We start from the raw sequence: 6,000 nt of genomic DNA on the forward strand, positions 1-6,000 counted from the left end.
CAAGTCCAAGTTCTTGGTCTCATCACTTCCTCTTGTGCAAAGAATGTCTCTCAGGCAGATTATTATCTCTCTTATCCCTAAAGTGTATGATTTAAAATAAAGCTTTCTGCAGAGGAACACAATGCAGAGATGTTCCATTATCTTCTGCAGTTGAAGAATGGGAAATGGGATTTTTTTTCTATGTAAGAAGCTGGGGAGCAATGGAAGATTAAGAAGAGTCACTGTGGTAATGACAGTGAAGATGAAAGCCAGTGCCTCCTGGAGGCCCTTCCAGGTAAGGGGCTTATTGGTCTCCTGGCCTGTGCTAGGGGGGAGATCCCATTTGTCTTCTTTGGAAGAGCAGCATCTCTCCATTGGGTACAGCCTTGCCACTCCCTTAAGGGGCACCTCTGGCAATGTCTGGGGATACTTTTCATGGTCACAACTAGGATGAGGGCTGCTATTGGCATCTGGTGGGTAGAGGCCAGGGATGCTTCCAAACATCTCACAGCCCACAGCTCAGCCCCAGCTTCAAAAGACTATCTAGTCTAAAATGTCAGCAGGGCTGGCTTAGGAGGAGCCTCCCTGGCACTGGGTTCACTGTCAGCTGATAATAGGGTATCTGGGCTTTGAATGAGCACTCTGAATGCTCATGATGGAAAGATGCACTTCTACACTTTGTTCTTTTATTATTGTGTCCATAGAAATGAAAGCTATGTGAGGGTTATTTTTGAAAGACTTCTATTATCATTATAAGAAACTGCTGGAACTAACATTATGTACTACTAATGTTGTATGATTACTCAAACATAATGTGAGTTGTCATTCCAAATGAGTTTGTTAGAACTACTTGTTGTGTTATTGACATATAAAACGAGACAGTCGTGCTGTTTAGAATCAATGTTCAATTGCAGATATACAAGCATTCTGGACTTGAGGTTTGACTTGGGAATTTTCCACTTTATGATGCTGTGAAAGCATACCCGTATAGCCATTCTGTTTTGTACTTTCAGTACAGTATTCTGACAACTATATGAGCTATTCAACACTACTATAAAATAGGTTTTGTGTTTGTTATGGTTCAGATTTTGAATGTTCCCTCAAGGGCCCATGTGTTAAAGGCTTGGTTGCTGGTCTATAGTGCTATTGGGGTGTGGCACAATCTTTAGGAGTCAGGACCTATAGGAATGAAGCTAGGTCACTGGGACCTAAAAATATTTTTAACTCTCTAGTGTACCATATAAGAATGCTAGTGCTTTTCATATATAATGATTTTGTTGGTATAGACCATGTTACCAGTTTTTTTTTTACTTTATGTAAATATCTGATCTAGCATTGAATTGATGATTTTTTTATTATTGTCACCCAGGTCAGTGGTGAGAGAAACAGCACATCAGTCCTGCCACCATGCAGTCTTGTCAGAACATAGAGAATAATTCAACTGAAAGACATTATATGATAAAAATTTCCAACCAATGTCTTGACTCCAGATGAGCAAATTTCAACACAGAAACATAAGAACTGTGAAAAAGCAATCCAACATGACACCTCACAAAGTCAACAATCATACACAAAGTATCTGAATGATAGTGAAGTGGATGAAATCTCAAATATTAAGCTATAAAGAATGATGGTAATAATGATCAGTGAGATGAAAGAGGATGTTTATAAACACCTCAACAAAATCAAAGAGAATATGAGCAAACATCTAAACAAATTCAAAGAGAACATAAATAAAACTGCAAATGAATTCAAAGACAATACAAATAAACAGCTAAATGAACTCAAAGAAGATGTAAGTAAAGAGCTAAATGAAGTAAACAAGTCAATGTAAGAAATGAAAAGGGTATTCAATAAATATATAGAAAATTTGAAAAGATCAACTGATGCTCTGGAGATGAAAAACTCTACAAATCAAATAAAAATTCAGTTGAAAGCCTCTCTAGCCAAGTAGATATAATAGAAGACAGAATACTAGGGCTTGAAGGCAAGGTAGATATAGTAGAAAAATCAGATGAAGACAAAAAAGAATGAAGTATGAATGTAATATGCAAGATCTTCAAGAATCCTTTAAAAGACCAAACCTACAAATCATGGGCATTGAAGAAGGAGAAGAGAAGAGGTGCTAGCTAAAGGTATAGGAAACATATTCAATAAAGCAATATCAGAAAACTTCCCAAACCTTGAGAAAGAGATGCCTATGCAGATACAGGAAGCCTTTAGGTTTCCAAACAAATAAAACCAGAATAGAACATCTCCATGTAATACTAAGTACAGAGAATAAGAAAAGAATTTTGAAAGCTGCAAAGGAGAAGTGCCAAGTCACCTAAAAGGCAGATCTATCAGAATAACTGCTGACTTCCCAACAGAAGCCTTAAAAGCAAAAAGTACATAGAATGATGTATTTTAAGCACTGAAAGAAAATAACTGCAAACTTAGATTACACAACAAAGCTATTATTCATAACTGAAGAAGAAATGAAAACCTTCCATGATAAAAGCTAAAGAAATTTGTGACCACTAAACTAGCACTTCAAAAGATACTCAAAGGAATACTACACACAAAAGAGGAAGACAAACACAAAGAAAATATAGGGGAAAATTAAGTTTTACTAGGTGATTAGGAGAGAAGGGAAGAATCAAACAACAGAAAACCAAGAAAATGACAGGAATTACTACTTGTCCAGGAGTGGGTGCATTCCCTATTGAATTATACCAGAATGAAAGTAATACCAATGTTCCTCAAAAGGGAAGGAACACTATCTAACTCATTCCATGAATCCAGTATTATCCTGATACTCAAACTAGAAAAAGGACATGTCAGAAAATGATAGATCAATTTTCTCTGATGAATGCAAAACTTCTCAACGAAGTACTTGCCAACTGAATTCAATGACTAAAAAATAAAATCATACACCATGATCAGGTTGGTTTTATTCCAGGGAGCAAGGATGTTTCAACATATACAAACCAAATAACATAGTAAATCACATCAACAGAACAAAGGATGAAACACATGTTCATCTCAATGGATGCAGAAAAAAGCCTTTGACAAGATTCAATATTTCTTTATGATAAAATTCTTGAAGAAACTAGGAATAGAAAAAACATATCTCAACATAGTAAAGAGTACATGTGATAAACCTACAGCCAATATCACCCTAAGTGAAGAAAAGCTGAAACCATTTCCACTAAAGTAAGGAATGAGACAAGGGTGTCCACAATCCCCACTCTAATTCAATGAATTGAGAAGGCAAGAGGAAGAACTAAAAGTGATACAAATAGGAAAGGTAGAAGTCACATTATCTCTATTTGTAGATGATATGATTCTATACTTAAAGGACTCTAAAGAGTCCTCCAAAAAACTCAGATCATATAAACACTTTTTGTCACAGTAGTAGAATACAAAATCAATGTAAAATATTAGTAACTTTTTTATATATTAGTAGTGAAAAGATTGAGAAAGAAACCAGGAAAACAACCCCATTCAAAATAGCCTCAAAAAATTAAATACCTAGGAATAAACTGAGCTAAAGAAGTGAAAGATTTTTTTTTTGTGGTACTGGCATTTGAACTCAGGGTCTCATGCATGCAAGGCAAGTGCTCTACCACATGAGACACTCCACCAGCAAAGATCTTCACAATGAACACTATAAAACATTGAAGAAAGAGATTGAACAAGCACTAGAAAATGGAAAGACCTTTCTTGTTCATGGATCAGTAGAATTAATATTATGAAAATGGCTATACTACCAAAAACAATCTACAGATTCAATGCAATGCCTACCAAAATGCCAATGTCATTCTTCACAGAAATAGAAAAATGAATCCTAAATTCATTTGGAAGCACAAAGACTCAAGTAGCCAAAGCAATCCTGAGCAAAAAGAGTAATGCTAAAGGTATCACAATACCTGAATTCAAAGTATACTACAGAGCTGTAACAACAAAAACAGCATGGTACTGTCTTAAAAATAGATACGTAGATCAGTAGAATAGAATAGACATTCCAGAAACACACTCACCCAGCTATAGCCATTGGTTTTTGACAAAGGCACAAAAAACCCATGTTGGAAAATAGATACACTCTTCAACAAATGATGTTTAGAAAACTGGATATTCACATGTAGAAGAGTGAAGCTAAACCCCTCTATCATACCATATACAAAAATCAATTCCAAATGGATCAAAAGTCTTAACGTAATGCCAGAAACCTTGGAACTGCTAGAGGAAAACAAAGGGAAAACCCTTTAAGATATAGACATAGGTAACATTTTTCTGAATAGAAACTCAGTTGCTCAGAAAATAAGAACAAGAATTGAAAAATGGATTACATCAAAATAAAAAGTTTCTGCACGGCCAAGAAATAATTTCCAGAATCAAAAGAAAACTTAAAGAATGGGAGAAAATCTTTGCCAGTTATTTATCAGATAAAGGATTAAATATCCAGAATATAAAAAGAGCTCCAAAATTAAAAATGGAAAGAATAAATAATCCAATTAATAAAAGGGCAAATCAATTGAACAGTTTTCAAAGGAAGTACAAATGGCTAAGGAAATACATGAAGAAAGTCCAATATCCTTTACCATAAAGGAAATGTAAATTGAAACATCATGGAGATTCCATCTTACCCAAGTCAGAATGGCTATCATAAAGAAAACAAACAACAGATGCTGGCGAAGATGTAGGAGAGAAAGGATCCTTATACACTATTGGTGGGAATGCAGCCACTATGGAAATCAGTACAGGGTTTTCTAAAACAGAACTACCATATGATCTTGCTCTACCACTCTTGGGCACATATCCAAAGGAATCTAAGTCAACATACAGTTGAGATGCCTGCACTCCCATATTTATAGCAGCACTACTCACAATAGCCAGGTCATGGAATTGGCATAGGTGCCCATCAACCAATGAATGGATAATGAAAATGCTATACATTCATATATAATATATAATATATATATAATATATATATTATATATATAATATGTATATGTATATCACAATGGAGTATTATTTAATCATAATGAAGAATAATGCCATTTTCAGGAAAATGGTTGGAATTGGAAATGATGTTAAGTGATAGAAATCAGACTAAGAATGTCAAATGTTGCATGTTGCACATTCTCTCTCATGGTGCAGGGGTGCTGGTGGTGGTAAATATGGTTGGAGTATTCTATACACATGTACAAAAATAGAACAATAAAACCTATTGAAATTATTCCTTGAAGGGGGAAGGAGGGAGGAGGGACGATGATAGAGGGATGGGCTTGACTGTAGTACATCAGATGCATATGTAGAAACATCACAGTGAAACTCCTTGTACAAATAATATATGCTGATAAAAATGGACAACATATACAAGACACAAAATTATTAAATGTCTTTCATGACATAACTTTTTAAAAAAATAAAATAAAAATATTTCTTAAAAAAAATGTACCAAGTACAGATCTGACTTCTCTGGTGAGTGCTTGGTTCTCCTGTTCCCACAGTGCACAGCAAAAGGTAAAGAGCTTGAATCTTACTCTCTGGGGTCATTTGCTCCTGGCAGTTTGATACTCAACAGGCCCTGGGGAGATACTTGTGGACCAAACAAATAAATGGACTGCTTCCTTTTATGGCCATTGTTCTATAGCATGTAGGATCATTTTAGGTTGCATGTAACAGAGTCATCACTACAGAGGCTTAGCCAGCTCAGGTCACAGCAGCTGTCACAGCTGCCAGTCAAGGCACAGTTGTTTTCCTGTGCTTTCTCTGCATGTGGCTTTGGAGTGCACAGGTGCAGGATGGCTGATCATCTCCAAGCAGGTAATGAATCTTTATGATGATCCAGATGAACCTGTGTCTTTTTATTGGGGGAATTACCATTCTGCCAGAAACTCCACTAATACCTCAGTAAGCAAACTGCAATGTCCCTTGCAGCAAATGAGGTGGAGACCATGTTTATTTTAATCTAAGCACATCAGGCTTGGTTCTGTGGTGTGTGCCACAGTTCTCAGGGTTTCTTGGTAGCTACCA

The 6,000-nt window shown here is 35.9% G+C and overlaps 1 long non-coding RNA gene across 1 annotated transcript in view; it reads left to right on the plus strand.

The window, feature by feature from the left end:
• Window positions 1–4,966, plus strand: part of LOC141414896 (uncharacterized) — a 43,241-nt gene extending 38,275 nt beyond the window's left edge. The window contains exon 3 of the long non-coding RNA XR_012439859.1: window positions 1,349–4,966. This is a non-coding gene — a long non-coding RNA (uncharacterized lncRNA). The remainder of the gene's footprint in view (window positions 1–1,348) is intronic.
• Window positions 4,967–6,000: the final 1,034 nt, after the last annotated feature.

Source organism: Castor canadensis, chromosome 12 (genome assembly GCF_047511655.1).
Source record: "Castor canadensis chromosome 12, mCasCan1.hap1v2, whole genome shotgun sequence".
Taxonomy (NCBI): domain Eukaryota; kingdom Metazoa; phylum Chordata; class Mammalia; order Rodentia; family Castoridae; genus Castor; species Castor canadensis.